General features: G+C 41.2%; 2 long non-coding RNA genes across 5 annotated transcripts in view; one reads left to right on the plus strand and one right to left on the minus strand.

Moving 5' to 3' along the window:
• Positions 1–27254, plus strand: part of LOC147370060 (uncharacterized) — a 129533-nt gene that overhangs the window by 97862 nt on the left and 4417 nt on the right. The gene's annotated exons all lie outside the window — the stretch shown is intronic.
• LOC147370062 (uncharacterized) lies at positions 7409–27233 on the minus strand. Of its 4 annotated transcripts, XR_015168374.1 has the most exons (5): positions 27087–27233; positions 16161–17484; positions 15162–15290; positions 7830–7950; positions 7409–7754 (listed from the first exon to the last, which is right to left on the minus strand). It is a non-coding gene; the product is annotated as an uncharacterized LOC147370062 (long non-coding RNA). The 4 variants fall into 4 exon arrangements; XR_015168376.1 differs by lacking the exons at positions 7409–7754; positions 7830–7950 and adding an exon at positions 14107–14400; XR_015168373.1 differs by lacking the exon at positions 16161–17484 and having other exon boundaries at positions 7409–7950.

Genomic DNA, 27254 nt, shown 5'->3' on the forward strand with positions numbered 1-27254 from the left:
CAAGAATTCTCCAGAACTTTGATTATGTGCAGGTCCAGTGGCAGTCCCCAGGGAGTATGGTTGTTTGATACTCCTGTTGTTTGATACTCCCTGCGTTGGTTAATGCAGAGAGTATACTCTTTGAGTATACTCACCGGGAGTATACTTTTTGGTGAGTCTGTCTTAGACACTTTGTGGATCTCAGAAATATCTAGTTGTGCTGGTGTTAGTGTTGGACACTGTAGGATTTGGACATTCTGAATTAATAGGTGGAGAAAAGCTATGAGGAAATTGGGACTCTTGACTATTAAATGTGACCTTGTATCAGTCAGGTCCAGTCAGAAGACAAAATAAACAGTAATATTTTGAGCAGGGAAAAGATAATGATTATTAAATCAATAAAAAAGATAAAGAAAATTTGAAGGAATAACAGAGTTAGCAATTGCAGAAGATAGCTGCCGTCTCTGTGATTGTAGAGTTAGTGAATCAGGAAGGAATTTAGGGGAAGATCCCCATAAGGCTGAGATGTGGCCTCAGATGGAGGAGCATGACTGCCCACAATACACTGTATTCTACTGGGGTGAAGGACTCGGGGGTCTCCTCACAGAAACCCGAGGCTGGCCTGGGGGTGGTCAGTGCTTCAGAGAACGCTGTGGGGGACACTGTGCCCATACATGATCTTGGTCTTCTCTCTGCCACATGGAAACAGAAAACAAATGTGCAGAAGAATGTCAACTGCTACTTCTTATTCCAGGGTTGCACGTCTCTCAGTGCCCCATTTTGACCAGCTGGCAAAAGCAAACCATTGTAAAGTGTGGGTTCAATACCTTAAGGAGGAAGCTGGGTTTCTAGCTGAGAGGTGATAGGTTGGTAATTGGCACACACGCATTTCTCCACCCCACACATTCAACTCACGTCAGTCCCAAATTGTGCAGTTGTATAGGTTCTGCTGCTGCTAAGTCGCTTCAGTTGTGTCCAACTCTGTGCGACCCCATAGATGGCAGCCCACCAGGCTCCCCCATCCCTGGGATTCTCCAGGCAAGAACACTGGAGTGGGTTGCCATTTCCTTCTCCAAGGAAGGTGTATAGGTTCACCTTCCTTTTGATAGCTGAACCCATGTTTCACCTTCCAGTTTCCTCCCCAGGTACTTCAATTTTTTTGAAGAGTTTACGATTGATATTTCCCCTGTTTTCTTTGTTGAACTGTTGCTTTGGTTATCAGCAGGTCCCTAGGCGATCTTACATCCTTTGTGTTTCTGTAGCTTTCTCTGGACCACTTCCCCTCCAAAACAGAGATATTGCCTTCCTAAAGCTTCTTTTTGAGAGAGGCCTGGCATTTAAGGGCTAGGAGATTCATGTGGAAAATAAACTAATCATTTCAAATCACATCACTAGCCAAATCATTCCATAATAAATAGTAAAAAAGCATTTGTGCCTAAATTCAGGCTACTATGTTATTAAAATGTTGCTTTTATTTTATTTATAAATTAGGGCACACAGTCATCATCTGACCTAGAGGAAAGTGTCTTGAAAAATGAAAAAGAGGTAAACGTTTGGAGACTTTGGAGTCAGAGGTACATTTTTTAGGGAGTACTACCAAACACTCCAAGGAAGGACTGACTTCATTATCATACTATTATATATGTTTCTATCCTTAATAAGTTGGACATTCCAGAATATAGTTTTGCTCAACTTTATACAACCGAAAAGCCTGTAAAACTGAAGAATATTATCCTCAAAGATAACATTAGGATACTGGTAACTTTGGAATCATGAAACTTCATTGGATTTTGTTTTAACTTACTTTCTTTTTCTTTTTCTTTTAAAGCCCTCAGAGATCTCATATCCTGTCAAGATTCTAGTGTCTTTCCTGTCCAGACACCATCACTCTCATTGCTGTAGATGGTAGGCTTCTGAAAGACACACGTGTGGAGGTCAGTAGAGGATCAGTTCCAATCCAGTCTTCACTGAGAGAAAATTCTGGAGGGTTCTTATACATGGATGTGGTTTTGTCTTATTTCTAATTATCTCGATAGATGTCACTTCTTTCAAAAAGACTTTCCTGCCGTCTCACCTGAGCTATAGCTTTGGCCATGATGTCCTCTGGATATTTTGCATGTGCTTCTTTTCCTGCAGTTGTAGACTGCCTCCCTATTAAGACATTCTTGTGATGCTGGTATTCTAAGTACCTAGAACACTGCCTGGAGCATGTTAGTACCTAATAAATTGCTAAGTGAATGAATGCATTGAACGTGGCTTCAAGGCCAAGGCTGTTTCTTCAGACATTACCAAAATTAGGAAGTAGACATTTCCCCTTTTCAGTGCTCATTACCTGCATTAACTCTTATTCACCTTTCAGGTATTCCTACCTTGATTTTATCTTTAGACTAATAGGCAGCTCTATCCTGGGGCTATTTTCCCTTCTTCTTTCCATCTCCCTATCATTCTAAATTTTATTATTTGGTGCCCTAATCAATAGAATCTTGCTAAAGGAATGACTCATTTGATATACTCATTTCTGTTATTATATTAATGACTGGAAATGACCTAAAATATGTTCCACTACTTTGTAAATGTTATCAGACTTTGAAATTTCACTAGAAATGAAGTCCTTGAAACTCAAAGATCTGCCCCTATGGTGAGATTTTAGTCCCTGTGGCAGGCTTGAAGTTCAGATTTTTGATGAGGGGATATTATTCAGATGTTCCCCATATCACATCCCCTAATTCCCTATAGTTTCGTTCCTTCCAGAATTGCCTCCAGATAAGTAACTTTCTTTGGACTCTAAGGGCACTCCAGCACCGCTGATGGTTCTCTGAGGAGAGGGCCAGATGGTCCATTTTAGTCTCCTAACTCACATCGTTACCCCCATCTATACATGAGAATCTTCACATTTATCACAGAATATCACTGAACAGGAAAAGGTAGGTGCTAGTAGTTGCTGGGAAAACTAGTCCAAAGCAATCATCAAGAAAAAATCTGTTCTTCGTGTTCCTTTCTGTTTTGCATTATAATAACCCATCAAAAAAACAAGCAAAAATGAGGAAAGATTCTTGGCATAATAATATTATAAGCTAAGATCATGCAGATCTGGTTTCGTGCAGAATTCAGCTTTGTACACTGAAAAAGGTAGTAATCTGTCCCGCAGAACTCTGGGGGCCTGAAGCAGTTATTGCTGCCTGTTAACCAATAGTACCATGAGCTACCTTATTAATTAGTGTGCATGTGTGTTTCTAGAGTCCCATTTTTTATCTATTAAGCCTTGATTAGAATTAACAAGTCAAACATAATCTTTTAACACTAGACCTGAGTGGATGAATGAGAACTTAGGCAGCATCAGACAAATCGGGGATGAGACTGACCACCCAGGGGTGTCAGTATCCCTGTAGGCAGGCCTCATCACTGGATCTCCTGTCCCTCCGTGCATTGCCTCTGGTGAGGACCAAAGTGAGCTTCCCCTTCTTGTTCTGCTGGAGATCCCACTGCTCAGACCTCTTCCTCCTCCGTGTATTGTTTCATCCTCAGTTTCTTTGGTTTTAATCCAGATTCCGGCAACCAGTTTATTGACAAGTTTTTGAGTAGTTGACTGTATTCTTTCTGTTTTAATGTCATATAAATGTTTCCCTGTTAGAAATTGTCTGAGTCAGTCTTATCATTCTACGACACGTGAGACAGTTGGAGAAGTTAAGTGACTTTCTGTTTACATAGTTTACTAAGATGAGAAGGACAGGTCAGGCCTTTTGTCTGCCTCCTGGTCCATTCATCCTTCCTTTACATCATGCATTTTCTGACTAAAACCTGGAGTAAATGTCTCCCTTGGTATCTGAGAAGGCAAAAATGGCTGAAGTGCCCTTGAAAGTGCTTTGAGCTTATTTCCTAGCAAAGAAAAATGAAGCTAAGTCTGATTGCTTATTTTTCAGTATTTACTAAAAGATTCTTAGTTGTTGGCATTGAAAAATATAAAACCATAATGGAGACTATACCACACAACATGGCATATTATATATTTATTTGAAAAAGCAAACAATGAAGTTATTTACAAAGCACATAATAACTGTATTTGCTTAGATGCAATTTGGAAGTGATGTTAAAATTTGAGAGCATTTAAAATTTTTCAGCAGATATTAAACAGGAACCTACAGAGTATCAGACATGTGTTAACTGCTTAGGATGCTGTGATAATAGTGCACACACAACTCCTGCCTTTCTTGAGCTTACTGTCTAGTTGGGGACATAGATAAATAAGGGGTAAGATATACTATGAAAATGCACATCTGAGGTGAAATACAGGACATGTGAGTACTTAGCAAGGGCAGTTCATCTTCACATGTGCTGTCTGAGAAGTTTTGTCAGTAGAAGAGGCATTTCATCTGAGAAGTCAAGAATGAAGAGAAGTTAACCCAGTAAAAATAGGACTTGGTTGAGGATGGACAAATATTGCAGGTAGAGGGAGCAGCAAGTGGAAGGGTTCCAAATTTAAAAGAGTAAATAATTTTTCAGGGACTGAGAGCAGTTCTGAATTATTGCAATATGCCTCCTACAAACTTTTCTATGACTATTTTAGTGATAAACATACACGGTTATTTTTTCTCAAATACGTACTTTTTCTGGGCTTGAACGTTTATGAAACAGTGTTCCTTTTAATTTTTGGAAGAAGGGGCAGGACTCTAATCTCCATACATACTAGTTGTTTATGATCTCCACCCCATGTGTGTTCATGTGTGTGGGAGTAGTGTCCCTAGAAGGAGATACCGGGTTTTCACATAAATCTATGAATCATGAAAAGTGGATGCCATCTTTTGCCTGCATTATGACTGTCGTCACTTATAACGTAGAATGTAGGCTTTATGCCAAAAGCCTTGTGTGACTTGTCATGGATAATTGTTAATGTATTTCCAACATCTAACTAACTTAAACTTTATTTTATATATCTTATACCTTTATTTTATATATCTTATACCTTTATTTTATATACTTATACCTTTATTTACCTATGTTAGATATCTTCTTATATCTTTTTTTTTTATTGTGGTTGAGCACCTCAAAATCCTACTTAGAGCGTGGAAGTTTCTGAGAATTCTGCCACACTGGATGATTTAATTAACAACTGAGAGAGAGGGAAAAAAGACGCTCAGGAAATGATTGTAACTAGCTTATGCCTATTCAAAGCAAACTAGTGGTGAGCAGTTGTCCTGTTTACATTTCCCTGCACTGAAACCTCTTGCTCCCTTCCAGAACTGCTCATGCTTATATACTAGGTCATTCAGTATTAAAGTGATTATGAAGATTCCTAGTGTACAGATATGTTCTAATAATACATCATAAATATTAGCCATTATAATGACCGTTGGGCTTCCCTGATGGCTCAGTGGTAAAGAATTCCCCTGCAATGCTGGAGACGTGGGTTCAAACCCTGGGTTGGGAAGATACCCTGGAAGAGAAAATGCAGCCCACTCCGGTATTCTTGCCTGAAAAATCCCATGGACAGAGGAGCCTGGAGGACCCCGGTCCATGGGGTTGCAAAGAGTTGGACATGGCTGAGCAGCAGCAGCATAATAATCCCTACTAACAGTATTGGTAACTAGCACTGTGTCATGTTACTGTACATCAGATACTGTGCTAAGTGTTTCATGTCCACTATTTCATTTAATCTGCATTTATTATGCAGCAGGCATTGACCTTTTCTATCTTACAGTTAAAGAAATTGAGGCATGGCGAGGTTATGTACTTTGCCCAAAGTCACAGAAGAAATGTGTAGGGAGAAGGGCTTTGAATCTAGGCTGTCTGACTTCAAAGCTCACCTGTGTACTAGATAGACTCTATTGCTGAAGATAGTGGCATCATAAAAACAGCGAAAGGGTAAACTAGGCATGCCCAATAAACCAGTGGAGTATGACATTAAAAGGGACTTTTTTTTTTTTTTTTTTCACACGATGAGCTATTTTCTTATGTATATTTTCAGGATGTTTATTAGGTTCAAATTACATGCAGTTCTTGTGGATGCTAATAAGCCACCCTGTTTACCTTTATGCTGAACTTTACAAGTGATATTTGTACCTTTGTAACCTTGACATTTATTAGGGTTTGAAAAGTGCTGTTCACTCCTTGAGAAAAGAGAGTACATCTACTCCTGGTTTCTTGAAAAAAAATCAGTGTTACATGTAGAGTTGTTTCAGTGGTTCTTTTTCGCATACCAAGCACTTTTGCATTGCTTTATTCTTAAAGCTTTTCTAGAGAGAAGGTGAATATCATTGCCTCCGTTGTGTGGCTAAGGAAACCAATTCTCAATGAATGATGGTTGAACCAGAATTAATACATGGATCTCTATAATCTTCCCTATATGCTGCTTCCCTATGTATAATTTAGAAGAATACGTTGAAGAAATTTCCTAAGGAATGATAATATAAGGAGATAAAAGCAGCTCCCTATAGGGAAGCTAGAATGTGACACTGTCTCCTGATTGCTTAACATTACCAAATATGACTTGGTTGATAACTGCACTGCAGACAATGAAATTCCTGATTATTTGCAACTCGTGAGTATAGCGCATGGCTCGTTTGCTGGCCCTTACTTGTGTGTCTGCGTGACAAGGCAGCTTCTTGGACTTCAGGCCTCCCCTTAGTCTATACTGGTGGCACTGGGGAGGGAGGGCAGGTGTTAGTAGAGAGGGACTTTATAAACTCTCAGGAAAACCTGGGAAATGACTCCATTTTTCAACAGATGAGGCCCACTGGCTGTCTTAGCGAGGATTTAAAAGTATTTGTTCTTTTAGCATAGAGCTAAAGTAATTTCAAAAACCTGTTGTAATTAGGAGAAAAATCCATTCCATCAGCTTGTCAGCATACTCAAATTCTTGCTAAAATTTGTATTCAAATAATCTGTTGTCTTAGAAAATTGAGCTCTTAGCCAAGATTTTTCCATATTTAATTAAAGAAATAGGTGACAAGATGAGTTGAAAAGTGTAGATTTTTATAAATAATGGACAAAAAACAGAATCAAAAGCGTGTTGAAGGAGATCTTGGCAATAGCACCAAGTCACCAAAATCGTTAGCCTAAGACAAATATCAGAAGTGGGAAGTATGCCTACAGGTATGAGGGCAGGTAGGAGCAAATAAACAGAGGAGGCAATGGCATTCCACTCCAGTACTCTTGCCTGGAAAATCCCATGGACCGAGGAGCCTGGTGGGCTGCAGTCCATGGGGTCGCTAAGAGTCAGACACAACTGAATGACTTCACTTTCACTTTTCACTTTCATGCATTGGAGAAGGAAATGGCAACCCACTCCAGTGTTCTTGCCTGGAGAATCCCAGGGATGGGGGAGCCTGGTGGGCTGACTATGGGGTCACACAGAGTCGGACACGACTGAAGCGACTTAGCAGCAGCAGCAGCAGCAGGAGCAAATAAAAAAGGCAAAAGTATTAGCCAATCAGATATCAACTTGATAGTATCTTTTTATTAAAGTAGTCTTTAACAGTAATTTTACAGTGATCACACATTAAGGGAACTTTGTGATCTTCAAATATTGTGATAAACAAAGAGTTTCCTTCAATTGAAGAATTACTTTGTTGTCAGGCAAGCCCTTGTAGTCACGCTCCTGGGGCCCATTTTCTTGGCCAAGACATCTAGCCTGATGCAGACCAGAAAGGTACCACAACCCTCACAACCTGAAGAAAGTAAGATGACAGAGGCTGATGGGCTGATTTAAGGTTCTTTAGAGAGAGATTGAGGTCCATCCGGAGCTAAGATTTCCTGACTCTGCTGAGGAGGTCCAGTTCCTGTGTTGTGGAGATGTGGGCCTTAATTAAATCTGTTATAACTGGGTTTAGCCCAATGCTGGTTTATGTAGTTACCTTTAGAGATGTCTGTCATGGGTCTGCCACAGATCTGGTCTAGTACGTAACCTCAGTGGGTCTTTTTCTGTACAGCACAATCGATACACTCTGTGTTTGTTTCCAGTCCTCACAGGGATGCCTGTGAACAAGGAATGTAGTAAATGTGAGGCTGTTTAAGAATTTCTCAGAGCAAAGACACATTGTGTACTGTAAATTATTGCTATTATTTAAGTAATTATTGTTAGTGGTACGTTAGAGTCAACAGCGGGGCTTCCCTGGTGGCTCAGAGGTTAAAGTGTCTGCCTGCAATTCAGGAGACATGGGTTCGATCCCTGGGTTGGGAAGATCCCCTGGAGAAGGAAATGGCACCCCACTCCAGTACTCTTGCCTGGAGAATCCCATGGACGGAGGAGCCTGGTGGGTGGGCTGCAGTCCACGGGGTCGCAAAGAGTTGGACACGACTCAGCGACTTCACTCACTCACTCACTCAGAGTAAACAGCACTGTCAGTCAAGACTTGAGTATTTTTTTAGCTAAAAATCAACAAAGTTCAGGTTAAATAATATAAGAGTTCTACTGGGATGGATAACAAGGTTCAGGTATAGTAATTTCTTTTCTTAGAAAAGCACTGAACAATATATTTATTTAGGATCCATAGAAACATTTTCTTTGTGTTTGTTGTTGAAATTGGAAGGTGTCCTAGTACCAGATAGAATCAGTTCTGTTAGATGAAATTTCCTCAATTCAGCGATGGCTGACCAGCTTCAGTTTTTTATTCTGTTCCCTTCATATACCCTCTCTCCTAGGCTCCTTCCCATACAACAGTCAAATAGTTATAAAAGCCATACCTTGAATACTGTCAAGTCAGCAACATACAAACATGCAGTATTCAGTTTTTTCCCCTAATATCTTGTTAACATTATTTTCTGTTCTACCACCCCCTGATAAGGCTGAGGAGTGAAGCTTGATCTTTACAGTAGAGATATCCCAATTTGTGCAGATAGTTTTCTCAGGACACGTTCAGTGTTTATTACGGTCGGTGTCTTTCAGTGGAGGGGTAGTATCCCGCACCCTTGCTCACCCATGTTTGCTGGAGCCTGGGGTTTGGGTGAGGGCCTGCCGCTCCTGTGAGGACAGTGCTCCTTGTGAGGATTCGGGGTGCCTCTGTGACCGGCCATCGCCTCCTGTCCATCTAACAAGGATGCCTGGTGACATTTGGTGCAGCAGGTCTCCGATGCTGGCTCTCTGGTGTGACACTTGAGATGGCCTTTGGTACCTAGGGGACATTCTCTGTGCAGACCCCTAACTTCAGAGATGTCTGTGGAAAACAGTGACGCCTCTTTTTCCTCAAAACCCCTAGTGGATGTCCCTGGGTGGGTCCCCTAAGTGACCCCCTTGCCTTGTCCGAGATTATTTCTGCAGGCTTCTCTAAGCTCTGACAAAGTCTCAGAGGCCCTGCCAAGGAGCCTTGGCTCAGGGGAAAACTGAAAAGGGCAGTCTTTGCCTTATTCCCAAATGTTTGCTGGTCCTGGTGGTCAGCAAACACAGTCGGCTAAATTGTGAGCTGCTTTGAGGTATCTGCTTACTCACACAGAGGCGAGAAGGGAGAGGAGAAAGTGCCAGTGCTGCGAAGTCTCCCCTTCTGCTTTCTTCTCCAGGAATGCTCTTTTCTTCCCCATCTGGGCTTTTTTTCCTTCTTTGTTTTTTTGGGGGCAAGATTTTGGTTTCATTCAAAACTCATAATGCCAGGTAATCGGCATAGAGACTCCTCTACTTCACATCTTCACACAGTTCTTGAGTGGATCTGAATCTTTTAGGAATGAATTTTACAAGTTTTTTGTTTGTTCTCTTTAGGCCAAATAATATGTAAATATTTCATGGTAAATGAAATGTCTCTCCTAATTTAAAAGATACCAAGAGAGAAAAGGCCTTGGCTAAGCAAGATTGCTGGGAGAAATACCAACAGCCTCATATACACACATGACATCATCCTAATGGCAGAAAGCGAAGAGGAACTCAAGAGCCTCTTGGTGAAGGTCAAAGAGGAGGGTGAAAAAAGCTGGCTTTATTTTCTCAGGCTCCAAAATCACTGCAGATGGTGACTGCAGCCATGAAATTAAAAGACGCTTGCTCCTTGGAAGAAAAGCTATGACCGACCTAGACAGTGTACTAAAAAGCAGAGGCATTACTGCTGACAAAGGTCCATCTAGTCAAGGCTACTGTTTTTCCAGGAGTCATGTACGGATGTGCAAGTTGTACCATAAAGAAGGCTGAGCACTGAAGAATTGATGTTTTCAAACTATGATGCTGAGAAGAGTCTTGAGAGTGCCTTGGACTGAAAGGAGATCCAACCAGTCAATCCTAAAGGAACTCAGTCCTGAATAGTCATTGGAAGGACTGATGCTGAAGGTGAAACTCCAATACTTTGTCCACCTGATGTGAAGAGCTGACTCATTAGAAATGACCCTGATGCTGGGAAAGATTGAGGGTGGGAGATGCAGGGGACGACAGAAGATGAGATGGTGGGATAGCATCACCAGGTCAATGGACATGAATTTCAGCAATCTCTGGGAGATAGTGAAGGACAGGAAATCATGGTGTGCTGCCGTTCATGGGGTCACAAAGAGTCAGACACAGCTGAGTGAACAACCATCCATTCCAAAGTATGTGTGTGTGTGTGTGTGTTTTCCTTCCCACAAATAAGAAATGTAGACAGTGTTTTCCTGGTTTTACTAATGAGGAAATGAGTCTCAGAGAAGTTGTCACATACCTAAGAAAAGGCAGAGGGGTTATTCAAGTTTGGCTAACATTGAATCTTTGCTCTTTCTGCTACAGAAAAGTACCTTTTAGCTTCCTGTTCCTCTTGGTTGGCCAGCATTTGAACCGTATTCCCAAATATGGGAGTTGCTTTTTCATTATGAGTCTCTGCAGGGGCGTATCCTCCTCCCATTAGTGAAAATATTACTTCCCGAGCCCCTCCCCTCTTGCAGCTAGGACGAGGATACGTGATCTAGGTGCCATGAAGTGAGATGTGCCCAGCCCAGAACAGTAGGCACTTTGGGGAGTTCCCTCGTTGGCAGTGGAAGTTGCATTGCCGGGTTGAATCTCACTGGTCAACAGAACAGTTCTGCCCGTGCCTGTGTCCCGGTTACAGAGCAGCAGTGCGGATAGAGCCAGCTGCAGAGGTCGGCGCCGTGAGATGGCGGCCGTGGTGTTCCAGTTCATCAGGTCATTAGGCTAATTTGGGGGATTATTCTTGGCTGTGTGTCCACACCTCTGCTTCCCCCCCGACTTTTCCAATGAGTCTGATATCAATCTAATATCCTTTCAATAAATCTCTTTCAATTTAAATCATCTAGGGTTAGTTTCTTTTCTTTAGGCTCCAGTCTCCAGCCTGTTTTCTTCTGTGACTTCTGTTTTCTGTGTTTGAGGTCTATAGAGTTTATCAGAGAGGTGGATAGTATGACTTTGGGATATATTTTTCAAAGTATTGTGTACCGTTTCCTTACAAACTAAGGGTGATTTTTTAAGATATTAAGGATATGGTTGCTGTTATGTACCTGGCAGTATGCAAGAGCGTTAAGTGAGTTGTTTTCCCATAAGTTAACAGGCATGGGCTTGGAGCTTATGAAAAGAAGCAAAATAAGCATTTCAAGAGATTAATTTGTGAAGTGATACCCTTCGGTTACCGCCTGTCTAGCGACACCTGGTCAGTTAGAGCGAAGTTAAGTCACATAAAGCCTTTCTGCCCTCTGCTCCTCTGTTTCCTAACTGAGCTATGTCTCCTTTGACTTGACCTTTCCATTCTTCTTTATTACGCGCTCTCTCTTTGTCACCCTTTCTTCATCCCTCCCTCCCTGCTTGTCTCCCTCCCTCCCACCCTGCCTCCGTTTTGGGGTAAGCTTACTCCCAACACACAGGTACAAACAAACATTGGAATCAGTGGCTCTTCAAGGGCAGATACCATGTCTCATTTGCATTGTTGTCTCCAAAATCAAGTCCAGTGCCTGGAACCGACTGAACAGTCAGTGAATATTTATTTGAAGAAACTATTGGGTACTGTAAATTCTGATATGGTTAATTTCCTTCAGATTTCACCTTTGTTTAAGCCAAATTTTCAAGAGATGTTTATCTACATAGTTTATGTAATTCTTTATTAAGCTTTCCTGATTCATTTGGCTTCTTCCAAAACCCTATCTTTTCCAGATTCTCTCTCTACCCTCCCTTTCCACATAAACCCACGTGTAGCCTATGAGCACTAATACAGCAAGGTGGCCCAAGGCTCATGACTATTGTTTTAACAATAAAAGTTTCCTCTGAAAAAACCTTAGTATTGATGTCACTATATTTTAAGCCCTCTCGTATTTTCTCTTTCTCTGGCCCCATTCCATTGTATTACTTTCAATCCACTAAGTCTTAGGAGAAGGTTTTTGATTGCTTAGTGACACATGATTTGTGATGGTTGTATTCAACGTTTTAAAATATCATCTGGGGAGGAGAGAAGTTTAGATTGGACCGGGACATGGCTTTAACTTTGTGTGTTAGCGCCTGTCTCCCAGAGTTCTGAGGTACAGTCATTATCGTAGGTCTGTAGTGTAAAGCTCTATTTGTGTTGCCGGTCTCAGAATTCTGAATTTCATGCTGCGAAATATGGGGGTTCCGTTTTGTAACACTCCCTTTCTAGAACCTACTCTTTATTTTCAAAGAGAACAAGGATTATAGTGGAAGAAAAGAATGAGGATAATAATGGCTCCATTTTTACAAGCCCCCTGTCAGGGTTTTGTGATGTAACCTCTGTCAATTTAAGTAAAGGCAGGTGAGAAAGACCCAGGGGCTCCAGTCACACAAGTCTGCCCTACATGTACCTACTGTTCTATCTAACCCTAACTCTCTCCTAGTCTTTTCAAAAGGAGAAAAGAAAAGGACATGAAATAGCTCCTGTCTGTTGTACTGCAGACTGGATAGAATATATCAAAGAGGAAATTATATGTCTGCGACTTGGAAAACATTCATTATAACTGATCATAGAACAAATTGACATGAACCAGTGCAATGTGCTGGCCTTACAGTAGATTTAAATATATAGGACAAAGGCAAGGACAGGTAGTGTCATGACCTTATTTCCAGTCAGTCTCTTAAAATGTCTTTTTAATATTTCTACTACATTCGGGGCTTAAAGAATATACTAAGGTCTTTCTAGAAAAAGAAGCTATGTTAAGTGTCACATTATATAAAATGATACTTTCAAGACATTTACAGTTTAGTGAGGGAGAAGTTATCAAAGAAATACCATAAGTTATAATTCAATATGAAATTTAATAACAGCCATCTTATAGTGAATAATTACCCTGTGATTTAAGCTATTCTAATTTCTGTGCATCCTCTATCTCCCCCTTCTCTTCCTGTCCTCAGTCTTTCCCAGCATCAGGGTCTTTTCCAAAGAGTTGGCTCTTCGCATCAGGTGGCCAAAGTATTAGACCTTCAGCTTCATCATCAGTCCTTCCAATGAACATAGGGGGTTGATTTCCTTTAGGATTGATAGGATTCATCTCCCTGCTGTCCATTATAGTGTTGTTTGAATTTTAAACCACAAAGTAGTAATTGATCTTTAGGTTCAAAAGCAGGCAGTCTTAAACAACGTGATACATAATGAAACCTGAAATATTTTACATTTGTATATAAGGCACTACAGTTTTGCTTTTGCTTATGAAAATCTGTAGTCCACGGGGTTGCAAAGAGTCAGACATGACTGAGTGACTGAACTGAACTGAATTTCTGTACTGATAGGACTTCATTTAATTTTTATAAAAATCCTGTTATTATCCGCATTTTACAAAGAAGGCAACTGAGGCACAGAGAGGTTAGGTCATTTGACCAAATTATCCCACAAGTTACTGGAGGAACAGAATTTAAACCCAGACAGCTATGCATCAGAGTATGTACGCTACACAGTCCGACTGTCTTAGATAGTAATAAGGAAAAGACTCTGATGCTGGGAGGGATTGGGGGCAGGAGGAGAAGGGGACGACAGAGGATGAGATGGCTGGATGGCATCACCGACTCGATGGACGTGAGTTTGAGTGAACTCCAGGAGTTGGTGATGGACAGGGAGGCCTGGCGTGCTGCAATTCATGGGGTCGCAAAGAGTCGGACACGACTGAGCGACTGAACTGAACTGAACTGAAGAGATGCTCTAAAGCTGTATGTATTAGGAATGTCTATTTCAGAGGTGGCAAATGATGGCTTGGGCTAAACTTGGCCCTTAGATGTTTGGACCATACTCTTTTGCCTGCATGTTGTTTAGAAAAGTTTTGGTGTATTTAAAAGAGATTTTAATTAATTGCCAGTATTTAAAAACAGATATTTTACATAAATATTCAGAGTTTCTCTTCTCTTGAGAATCTGGAAGAGCTGTAGATCCTCTACCCACGATTTTATGAGAGAGCAGTGTCTGCAGCTGAGTAGCTCCAGTTCACTTTGGAAGTGCATCATTCTTCAATTTGCCGTAGTCCCCACCACTGCCTTTTATCTCCCACTTGAATGTTGTGTGCCAGCTGCCGTATACCCTCCTGCTTCTAGAGGTTTTTTCCCTTGTGAAAGAGGAGGAAGATTATTTCTCATATTCATGACTGTATTAGGTGTGAGGAAGACGAGAAACATACACAGATACCAAGTATTGACACTATTCACTCACATTACCTGCCAAGTTTGTATACTTGAGATTATACGTTATATAGGCTATAACACAGGGCTCAGTCTGATAAAAAATTTTAAAAAGGGTTTTACTTGGGTCTTAATATTTAGGGTTTTTATAGGTAGATCAAAGTATGTTAGGGAATTAGGGAGGTTAAGTAGAAAAAAGTTAATTTGTGTAACAGTAGATTCAGTAGCCAAACAAGCATTACTCACTTTTTGACTAGAGTAATTTGTGATGGGTTTGGTAGCTTCTGAGGTTGAAATGAATGAGTTGCATAAACAAATCTGAGAATGTTTTAATGGAAGTACTAGTCGTCTTTTACTCTTTTCCCCGTGTCTCTAAGACACACAGTCACATGCACACACATATACTCAGATATACCCACACAATACAAATATGCATACATACATACATATACATACACATACATACATATGTATATATACTATTTTTCCCTTCAAATTGTTCAATGGCTTTAAATGATGGGATCAGACATGATATTGATAAAACTGCCAAAATAAATCAATTAGTAGGCCATAATTGTATCAAAAGATTCAGGTAACAGAAAAGGAGAGATATTTTCCTTCAAGCAGGCACTTCTGGAATCCACAGGGTCACAGAATCAATAGGGACTAAGCCATGAACTGTGAATACCTTACAGATAGACCTGAGAGATGACCATGTCCATGTGATTGTCAACTAGTCAAGATCTGGCTCTCCAAATTTCCTGGGAAGGTCTTCTGTCATCTCCTCTAGTTACACTGCCTCCTTCAACCCTTGTTGCTGATGGAGAAAAGTAAAGTATTGGAAGACATGATTTTAAATAGGTTTTTAGCTAGCTTCTTTTCAAATAATAAAGAACCATTCTAAAACTGTGCTTGAGTGCATTTGACTGAAACATCTTCGTATACAATAAGCCTCACTGAACATCTCTTTGTTAGGGGTAGCACACTGCCTGGAACCACCCACCCTGGCCAGGCACCATAGTAACCATTTGCATGAGCTGTTTTACGACAGGAGGTCCTGGTAAGGAACACAGAACTAATAAGCCACCACCAACCAGAAGCTTTCAGGAAAGGTCAAAAGGAGACACCACGTGTCCAACTACCTCCCAGAATCCTTCTCTCTGGCGTCCATCTTGGCTGAACAAGGCAGGCACCACCAGGAAGGACCCTGAGTCAGAATGACTGGCTGAAGACAACCCGGAAACTAATCCCGTCAGTCAGAATGATTGGCCAAAGACAACCCGGAAACTAATCCCGCCAACATAAAACCTGAGACTGTGAGCCACGTGGCAGAACGGTTCTCCTGGCTTCCCTCATGCTCCTGCTCTCCACCCGGGCATCCTTTCCCAATAAAACCTCTTGCTTTGTCAGTGCACGTGTCTTCTTGGACAATTCATTTCCGAGTGTTAGACAAGAGCCCAGTGTGGGGCCCTGGACGGGGTCCCCCTTCCTGCAACAACTTTGCTACACTTCACTGTACTAGCAATAGTTCTCACTGCAGTAGTTCATTCCCATTTGTCTTATGCCGAGAAAACAAGTATTTCCCAAATTCCAGAGGTACAATTTCCTTTCTTATATTTTCTGTCGTGAAAGAAAATGTCATTTCCAAAAAAAAAAAAGAGAATCTTAAAAAATCTCCCCCTCACACCTTCTCATCTCTGTTTTTCTTCGTAGTTTCATTTTTGGCTGTGCTGGGTCTTCATGCTGCGCACAGGCGTTCTCTGGTTGTGGTCAGCAGGGCTGCTCTTCGTTGCTGTGTGTGGGCTTCTCACGGTGGTGGCTTCTCTTGTTTTGGAACACGGGCTCCAGGGCGTGCACGCTTCGGTGGTTGTGACTCCTGGGCTCTAGAGCGCAGGCTCAGTGGTTGTGGCACCTGAGCGTGGTTGCTCTGCAGGCATGTGGGATCTTTCCGGATCAGGGTCAAACCCATGACACCTGCATTGGCAGGCTGATTCTTTACCCCCGAGGCACCAGGAAATCCCCTTGTTTTAAAAAGATTAGATATCAGAGCAGAATAGTCTGTGGTTGCTGTGCAAATTCTTAAGGTGTAGCCTAGCTAACCCACTTCTTTTCAATACAGAAAGTATTTCTTAATAAACTGCTAGAAACAAAATAGGAATTTAACAGGTGTTAGTTTACTTTTCTCTCTTTAAAAGTAACTACTGATTTCAGTCTTGTTGATTTGGGCCCCATGAAGGGTGACATTAGTGTCCTGCAGGGGCCAGATGGTAAAAAAACATAAAAGGTTGAAAGTTTAAGCAAGGCACATGCGAACCAAGTGCCTTCCAGGTTTTGAAAGGTGTCACAGCATTTGCTGCAGTGGAAAAGGCCTACTAATACTACTAAATCACTTCAGTTGTGTCCGACTCTGTGCGACCCCATAGATGGCAGCCCACCAGGCTCCCCGTCCCTGGGATTCTCCAGGCAAGAACACTGGAGTGGGTTGCCATTTCCTTCTCCAATGCATGAGAGTGAAAAGTGAAAGTGAAGTCGCTCAGTCGTGTCCGACTCTTGGCGACCCCATGGACTGCAGCCTTCCAGGCTTCTCTGTCCTGAATTTGGGTCCTGTGGATGCGGACTTCCATCTGTAAGAAACCCTTTCCTTTTATCCTGCTCCTTTACTTCATCTATCCCTTCTTTCTTTCTAAGTTGAGCACTTACTCTGTGCCAGCTACTATACCAGTTGCTGGTACACAACTCCCTGTGTTAGCCTGCTAGGGTTGTCATAACAAAATACCACAGAATGGGTTTTTTACAGTCAGAAATTTATTTTCTCCTAGTTCTGGGGTTCACGGTGTTGGCTGGTTTGGTTTCTTCTGAAGTCTTTCTCCCTGGTTGTCTTTTTACTGTATCTTCACTTGGTCTCCCTCCGTGGACATTCATCCCTGGGATCTTCCACTTTCTTCAGAGACATCATTCATAATTAATTAGGTCCCCAATCTTACCACTTCATTTAGTCTTTTTTTTCTGAGCTAAATTAAAAAAAAAAAAGTCTTTTATATTGAGGCAGAGTTGATTAACAATGTTTCTGACGGAACTTCCAAAACAGGTACCACCCCTTCTGTAAAATAACTTGCCCCCATACACCATAATATCAAATGCATACCATGGAAATCCTTCATGTTCCATATTTAGTGCCACGTGTAAGGCTTGTTTTCATCAATTGTGATTCTTCTTTCTGAAAATGAATTTCCCTTTTTCATTTTACCTTTTATCCAGTGTGAAGTAATTTAAAAATCCATTAACACATACTGCCATGTTAATTAGATGATATTCTTCAAGGTCAAGAAACTATCAATAGATATTGAATAGTGACTATAAATAAACTCATCACAGTAATTAGATTTGTCAATTAAAATTGGGAACTGCAACTCTTTATGGCTGGATTAAAGGTGGATCACTTTGGGAAAAAGATTTTGCTCAACATAATAGAGGAAGTTTGGGTGATGATCTCATACGCAAGTTTGACCCCATGAGTGAAATAAGTTTCTGATATTTTTTCTATCAGCAGGTTCAGAAACTCCGAGAAGTATGGGTGCTGCTGAATCTTCTCTAAAAATATTAAAAAAATTAAAGTGTGAAATATCTATCATAATATTTGTCAAGAAGTCACTCTAATAATAAGATCTAACATTTATTGAGAATTTGTCTATCTTTTGCCAGCCTGTGTACTAAAACTTTAATGCATTATCTCTTTTATTCCTCATAAAAACCATATGAGGTATATAATTATCTTCTTTTTGCAGGTAAAACTTTTCCACAGTCACTGATACTATTAATAAACGCCAGAGCTGGATTAAAATTTCAGTTCAGTTTAGTTGCTCAGTCACGTGCGACTCTTTGCGACCCCATGGACTGCAGCACGCCAGGCCTCCCTGTCCATCACCAACTCCCAGAGTTCACTCAAACTCATGTCCATTTAATTGGTGATGCCATCCAACCATCTCATCCTCTGTCATCCCCTTCTCCTCCCACCTTCAGTCTTTCCCAACATCTGGGTCTTTTCAAATGAGTCAGTCCTTTGCATCAGGTGACCAAAGTATTGGAGTTTCAGCTTTAGCATCAGTCCTTCCAATGAATATTCAGGACTGATCTCCTTTAGAATGGACTGGTTGGATCTCCTTGCAGTCCAAGGGACTCTCAAGAGTCTTCTCCAAGACCACAATTCAAAAGCATCAATTCTTTGGCACTCAGCTTTCTTTATAGTCCAACTCTCACATCCATATATGACTACTGGAAAAACTATGGCTTTGACTAGATGGACCTTTGTCAGCAAAGTAATGTCTCTTCTTTTTAATATGCTGTCTAGGTTGTGTAGGATTAAAATTTAGGTCCATCTGACTCCAAGCCCAACACTCTTGTCACCTCTCTGCATATTCATTACTCGATAAATATTTTAATTAGTTTCACTTTGTTTTTTGCTCCAATTGAGGTTTCTGGTTAAAAAAAATGTAATTTTTTTTGTTTCCAGTTTTAGTAAATTTGGAATGGTTATTCTGAAAACCAGATCGCATAATTTATTGCATATTTCTTCATTTTTTAATCAAACAGTTGTACAGTGTATAGAAGTTTGTGGTCAGTGTTTGGATTCTACTTTGTTGGTGACACAGCTATATTTTTTCACATGTTCTCTCTTCATAAGAAGTCTGAATTGCATAGCAACTTCAGCATCACTGGTTTGGGGATATCAAATGCTCTGTGCCCAGTTTTGGATGCCGCCAATCTAACATATTCACTCAGCCAGTAATCTTTAAGTGCCAGGCATATGCCACAGTCTAGCCTAGATGCTGACAGTAGAGCAGTGAATTAGAAGACAAAAATTGCTGAAGTTGAAGAACTTATATTCTGAGAAAGGTAGAACCAGTAGGTAATCTCAGATTTGTCTGACCCGAAAGTGCACACTTTGTAAGTAGGCTATTCCATCTTTTATCTGCTGAGTCACATTTTTTTTTTTTAACATAAAATCAATATATTTGGTGTGTGTGTGTGTGGTGGTGGTGGTGGTGAGGTGAAGGTTTGGGGGTGTGCAGAATGTGTGGATAGACTAGAGAGTAACATACCAAGCTGTGTTCATCTTAGTTTTTTAAACTGTCATCCTAACTGCTGACATCTGAGCATGTAATTCCCCATAGGGCATGGTTTATACTTTCTGTTTGTTGCAGAAAATTGTCTGGAGTTTGTGGTATGCCAGATCTCCAAGGAGAGTGGCCACCAGAAACTTCTGTGATGAGTAAGGGATCATTATACAGAGTAGCCATCAATGCTGAACATCAACTTGCATGCCAACTTTTTATTATTTTGTTAAATATTGAGTATTCATTAGGTCTTAGCCTCTAGATAATGGAAATAAGTAGAGATTTGGGGGAATGAGACAATGGTAAATAGTAAATATTTGATATGGATAGATTACTACCTGTAACTGTACCTGAAAATAAAGCTAAAGAGAGTTGAATGTGTGCTTTTGATCTCACGGCAAAGAATGGGAACTTCTTTCCATGTTCTTCAAAATGGAGAACAGATATCTTGGAATATGTGGTTGTTTCTAAGTGGTACAGAGGCCAATATATAAACCTGTCCTCTCTGTAATATCAACGTTTTCTGACTAGCCAGAAGAAAGTGCAAGTGTTAGTCATTCAGTCGTATCCGATTCCTTTCTACCCCTTGGACTGTAGCCCTCCAGGCTCCTCTGTCCATGGAATTCTCTCGGCCAGAATACCAGAGTGGGTTGTCATTCCCTTCTCCAGGGATCTTTCTCACCCAGGGATTCAACCCAAGTTTCCTGCATTGCAGGCAGATTTTGTTTTACCATCTGAGCCACCAGGGAAGCCCACCCAGAAGAAAAAAATCCTAAATTAAAAAATACTAAATATAGATAATTTACAAAGAAGCATGGAAAGTGTATTTTCATTTTTAAAATTTGGTAATTGTTTATTGAAATATACATAGAAAAAAAGTGAACATAAGTATGGAGATGATAAATTTTCACTGATAACAACTAATAGCATACCAAGAAATAGAGTATCAGTCCTCAAGCCTCACTGTGCAGTTTTCCAGCGTCTGCCTCCTTCCACCAAGAGTAAGCCCTCCTGACATCCAACAGCACAGATTAGTTCCACCTGTTTCTGAACTTCATCGACATGGAACCATAGGGTAGCACAAAAGTCCTGCTTTTTTCACTCAGCATTGAGTTTGGAAGAGTCAGCACTGTTCTCTGTGAGTACTCGTAGTCTGTTCATTCTTCTTGTATTGTGTTCATTATGTGAATATACTACATTTTGTTTATACTTTCTCCTCTTTATGGGCATTTGGGCAATTTACAGGTTTTGACTATTACAAAGAGCTTCGATATGATATAAAACTTTTTTCATGAACATATGTACGCATTTACTAAGAGCCAGGTTGCCAGGTCATAGTTTTATATATGTTTTGCTTTAAAAGATATAATTTTTCAAAGTGGTGTTGCAAATTATATTCACACTAGCAGTATATTAGAGTTTTGGTTGCTTCAGATTCTTGACATAATTTTTCTATCTTTTTAATTTTAGTCATTCTAATGAGTATGCAGTGATATTTGATTATAATTTTAATTGTATCTCTTAAATATGATATTTTAATAATTTTAAATATTTTCTTTTCCTTTAGATACTCTCTTTGGTTAAACATTCATTTTTTTGTCCACCTTTTTACTGAGTTTTCTGTTTTTGTGTTTTTCTTATTGATTTGTAGAAGTTCATTGTATATTCTGGGTACTAGCCCTTTATCAAGTATCTATATTGCAAATATCTTCTCTTATACCTTGTGTTGAATACACATTGTTAGCTAATGCATAAGCATAAGACTTTGTTGCAGTTTGGCTTGCAAGAGGTCACTTTGGGTTGTGCCCCAAAGGATGAAAGTTTACTTATGTATTTGCTCCACTATTACTAAAGGTTGTAGGTACCATATTCCCCAGCCCTGTCCTGGTCTTAAGTGCCCTATCATTGAAGTTAAAACCAGGAAAATTCAAGAAACAATGAAAAAGGCAAGATCCTTGAAGTCTGCTAATGTTCTTCATAGTCTCAGGAATATTACAGAATTTAGGATACAAAGTTACATTTAAGAGATATCAGAAAATTAGTGTTTGTGAGATGAGTGGCATATGTAATTGAATTAAATGCCATATTTTAGGAAACAAGTAGTTCTCAATCCAAGGAAGAAGAGGTTTTAGAAAACTGTCCTGTGTTTGGTGGTAGGCACGTGGTATGTTTGCAGTCCTGGAATGAGAACATCAAAATTGCTATTCTGAGCCCAGCCATGAAGGTCACGTGATGCCTTGGCCCAGGCCTTCTGTTTGTACCCAGCGTAAGTGCTTTTCTCTGTTATTCTCCTTCCCTCTCTATTTAAATGTATGTATCGTTAGGGATGCGTTCTGCTGTAGATAGCAGTTGACACTCATGAGTCTTCCCAGTTTTGTGAAATGAGAAATGGATGGGTGAGGAGTCCAGAGCTGTCACAGAAGCTCGGGGAGGTGGGCTCTCCTTCTTCCCACTCCATTCTCTTTGCTGTCTAGGCCTTTGTCCCCATGCACCTGGATGTAGGGTCTCGAGATGCCTGCTGAACCACTGGAAGAACACATGTCTTCCAGGTGGGAAGAAGCAAGAGAGCAAAAGAGCTAGCAGGCTAGTTCCTGATAGGTTTCATTCACGGGCACACTCTCTAGAGACTCCTCCTCTTTGTTATGGCCTGAACCCTGATATATGTCCACAGCTGGCTCCAGAGAATGGAGAAGGCAATGGCACCCCACTCCAGGACTCTTGCCTGGAAAATCCCATGGACGGAGGAGCCTGGAAGGCTGCAGTCCATGGGGTTGCTGAGGGTCAGACATGACTGAGCGACTTCACTTTCACTTTTTACTCTCATGCATTGGAGAAGGAAATGGCAACCCACTCCAGTGTTCTTGCCTGGAGAATCCCAGGGACTGGAGAGCCTGGTGGGCTGCCATCTATGGGGTCGCACAGAGTTGGACATGACTGAAGTGACTTAGCAGGCTCCAGAGAAAGCTGGAAAAGAGGACTTTGTTGTTTGTTTGTTTGTTTTCTAGCTGCAACTGTAGGGAAGGCAAGAGCAAGGAGGCCCGTGAAAGGGACATGGTCCATGAAGGCCACAGAACCTTCATCTCCCTCGTTTTTCTCCTATGTGTTTTCTTTGTCATGATGAAAGTATTACAGACTTGTTAAAGAGAGCAAAGAATGGGAAAATGTCCATCATTTTAACAACCCTAAGAGTCGGACACGACTGAGTGACTTCACTTTCACTTTTCACTTTTATGCATTGGAGAAGGAAATGGCAACCCACTCCAGTGTTCTTGCCTGGAAAATCCCATGAGCGGAGGAGCCTGGTAGGCTGCAGTCCATGGGGTCCCTAAGAGTCGGGCACGACTGAAGTGACTTAGCAGCAGCAGCAGCAACAACAGTCACTGCAGATGTTTTCGGTTCAGTTTGCATCTTTTAGTCACTCCAGAAAACAAGACCGGGGCACTCGGTGTACTGTACTTATGGGTGTTGGTGGTGCATTCTCAGCAGACAGACAGGTGAATGATACACACCTGCCATTATAGCTACATTTACTTCTCCAAGCTTCTGTGTATTATGAGATCAGTAAGTTCACACTGAGGTGTTTAAGTCCAGTGCCGTGTCGTTTCATTCCACTGGAGCTTTGCCCTTTATCCGTTCGCGCTTTCTCCAGAGTGTCAAACCTGGCTCCTTTTATCCTCCACGTATTGACTTACTTGATTGATCTCTCCATAGCTTGGACTTCCCTCGTGGCTCAGACGGTAAAGCATCTGCCTACAACCCGGGAGACCTGGATTCAATCTCTGGGTCGGGAAGATCCCCTGGAGAAGGACATGGGAACCCACTCCAGTATTCTTGCCTGGAAAATCCCATGGATGGAGGAGCCTGGTGGGCTACAGTCCATGGGGTCACAAAGAGTCGGACACGACTGAGCGACTTCACTTTCTTCCTTTCTCCATAACTTACCTCCCATCTTGCCTCCTCCCCTCCCATTCCTCTGGCCGGCTTCCTAATCCTCCCCTTCAGCACCATGTGCTGCACTGCTGCCTTACTGGGTGCGGCTGTCTCTTCCCCCTGAGCTCAGGCAGCTTTGCTGGGCTCTCTATCAGCTTGTGTTCCCTCCCCACTTCCTAGAGCAAACCCTTCTCCCCACAGACACTCCGGCTTCTCACTGGCTCAGCTGCACTCTTGAACCCGTGTTCTGACACTACCTTGCTTGGCCTTCTCTGTCAGTTTGACAGAATTTGTAGGAAAGGAAGGGAGAAGGAGAAGGATGTAGGGGGAAAAAAAACGTCTTTTAGTTTATGGTGTGTCCTGATGTTATAAAATTTGGATTTTCTTTAAGTAAATTGGTCCATCTTTTGGAGTGATTTCTTATCCTTTTACATTTAAGATGTGATGCCCCATTGAGCGGAGAAGGCGATGGCACCCCACTCCAGTACTCTTGCCTGGAAAATCCCATGGATGGAGGAGCCTGGTAGGCTGCAGTCCATGAAGAGTCGAACATGACTGAGGGACTTCACTTTCACTTTTCACTTTCCTGCATTGGAGAAGGAAATGGCAACTCACTCCAGTGTTCTTGCCTGGAGAAACCCAGGGATGGGGGAGCCTGGTGGGCTGCCGTGTATGGGGTCGCACAGAGTCGGACTCGACTGAAGTGACTTAGCAGCAGCAGCAGCAGCCCCACTGAGATATTTAAAAAATATATTAATTTTTCTAAGCTTTTTGGCATTTAATTATTGAATCAGTTAGACATTTTGCCTTTTAATGTGAGGGCATGAGATCTAAGCTACTTTTTTTTCCTGTTATTTAAATTCCACTTTCCTCTTTTTCCCTTTTCTCATTTTCTCTTCTTGTAGCTTCCCTTTTCTTTCTGTTTCCTTCTGCTTGCTTTTGATTTTTTCAGTCTGGATCTCTATATTTCCCTCACATTCTGCTACCAGACGTCACAAAGCCTGCTGACTCTGCCCTGGGGCATCCTTTGCTTTCCGCTCTGCCATCCTCTGAATGTTCTCTTCCACCCTTTGTGTAGTAGTCAGTCAGATTTTAGGAAATCGGGTTGAGTCATTCACAGTAATGAGTGCCAAATAAATTAGAGGTATTTTAGGCTCTTCCTAAGAAAGGCTAGGGAAGGAGAACCCTCTGATTGTCTTAAGATCTTCCAGCTCTAGCTCTCAGTGTGCAGATGAAGTCAGCAGAATTATTTTTATATTCTTCCCTGTAAGGGGACCGTCCTGCCCTAAACAAAGTGTGACTTGCTACTACAACAGATTTCTGCCCCAGGGATACACTGGTCAGAATACTTAGGCCATATATTTTGCATGTTGGAGAAGGTGAGTCTAAAGGTTCCAGAAGCATCCCTGGACAGCTCTCTCAATCCTGCTAGCTCTCTCTCACTCCTCTTCCCCAGATAAACAGAAACATGCTTACTTTGTGTGTTAGAAAAAAAATCACAGATGTGAACTGCTTTATATTTATGTCTCAATATGATATTTAACTCATTTCAGTATAGCAGATTTTATGTTATGGTATAATTTACACTTTCTAGGTATTTTCAGTCTTTAAAGTTCTGTGGCATTGTTATCAGACTGCAACTTAAAATAAGTAAGGATTAAGGGACTAAAGAGATAAAGATGAGGTTTAAAGAAAATTGGCTGGAAGGACTAAAGGACAGTGAGTAATTTTCCACTCTTTTGATTCCCCAGTGAATGCATTTGTGAAGATCTTTGTTTTAGAAAGCTGCTTATATCCTGAGTGAAGTCAGAGAAAACACTGAAATGATGAGATTATGATTAGGAAATGGTTGGGGATGGGGGGAGAGCCTATATAACATATTTGTGAGCTAAGTGACTTTTGAAAACTGTCTTCAAGGTGAAAGTAATAAGCCGACCATTTGCCAGTGTCTCTGGAACATACTGTCAACCTTTGATTATGTAAGGGGGCAGTGGTGTGGATAATTAGCAAAGAGTCAATAGTTCCCCGTGCTTTTCTATTAACGTGGGCAGGGGAGTGGTTGGTTCAGATTGTTCAGCAGATAGAAGAGAAAGGAAGTCTTTCTCCTCAAAACTTCAACGCTTCTTTCTTCTCATTTTAAGCAATAACTTTGTTTCTTATCTCACAGCAGAAAAGAAGTATTATTTCACAGAGGTAATCTGGAGAGAATTTCTCTGTTTTCCTCTCTTCACATTATTCAACCCTTCTGTCTATGCACTAAATCCTCCATTTCATCCTTCACTGGTGGGTGCCGTGCATTTCTTTCTGTGGCAGCTGTCCCTTTCTCCTCCCCTACCACACTCCTGCCATTTGCTCTTAAGACCCTGTCCTCTGGTCTAATCAAGGACATTGCTCTAGCAAATCTTTTTCTGTCTTCCTTTATGATTTTTTTTTTTTTTTTGCTTTTTATCAAATAATTCCAATGAGCAAACACATAAGTTATTTTTTGCTTTCTTAGAAACAGATAACTACAATAATAAAACTCCAAAAAATCCCTTCCCTCCATTTTTTGCTCTTCTTTAGGGCAAAACCCCTAGAAAGAGCTGCTCTCTACACTCTGTGTGCCCTTTGTTCCCGTTTGTCTTTGAGCTCACCTGATGACCTTGAAACAGCTTTCATGAAGGATATCTGACTTGTACGTGGCTGAATGGGTTTTCCATACCGACCAGCCTGTATAAAGGAGCCTCCTCCATCACTCTGGATACCCCTGGGCTCCCCGCCACTTTTTTTTTTCCCTCAGCCCTCATCAACGCCTGACACGCTGTATGTTCACTGAGTCAGGATTCTTTCTTTGTTGACTGCTGAGTCCTAGTACCTAGAACAGCGTCTGTCTCGTAATAGGTACTGAGTAAATATTTACTGAATGGGTAGATAGCTGGATGGTAAGGGAGATGAGTGTTTCTTATTTGTTTTTAAAGTTCTAAGGACTGAATTTGGGTTCTGTTTGGGTGGCATCATGGGGAGGGAGAGAAGGATGTATGTGTGGAAGGAGAATGGGGCTAGAACCCAGGTGTTGCCTGTTTGGCACCAAATCACAATCCTTGGAAGGGGATTCTCCCTGTTTGAGTGAGGATGTAGTGTAAAGGTGGATGATGAGCTTTGTTAGGCCTCAGAGTAGCCAGGTAAGATATCCTCATGTGAAGCTGGACAACCCCAGAATTTTTTGCTCAGTCATAAAGCAAACCTGAGATACGCTAGTTAGGAGGAACTGTTCCCAGCTCTGACTGGCCTCATGAATTCTTGAACAAAATCTGTCACAAACTGTAACTTCTTCAATATATATATATATATTTTAAAATGGAGACTAATAGCCTTTTCTTAAGAAGTGTTTTTGGCTTACAAAGAGAGACAGCATAAAAAATAACATATTATGTATATGAAAATCAGCAGCTGCAGTGCCGTGAAAATAAGCCAATGAGATTTTTAAATTAAAAATATTCTACTTTCAAACCTCCTGTCTCTTCCTATTAAAAAGTTCTCCAAGGCAACGAGCTATCACTATAAAAGCTTGAAATCTGTTTTAATCTTACCTCTGTTGCAGAACTAATGGAACAGCAAAATGGGGCAAAATTTCTTCCGTTTCCTTTTTGTATGTTGAGGATTCTGGACTGGAGTTGAGTTAGCAAACACAGTCCGTCTTCCGTGCCAGCTGTGATCGATTGGTAAGGGCAGCCTCGAGTGCTGTGTGGATAAGCATT

Source organism: Bos grunniens, chromosome 7 (genome assembly GCF_055505025.1).
Source record: "Bos grunniens cultivar Pamir isolate PY7600 chromosome 7, Bosgru_T2T1.0, whole genome shotgun sequence".
Lineage (NCBI taxonomy): Eukaryota > Metazoa > Chordata > Mammalia > Artiodactyla > Bovidae > Bos > Bos grunniens.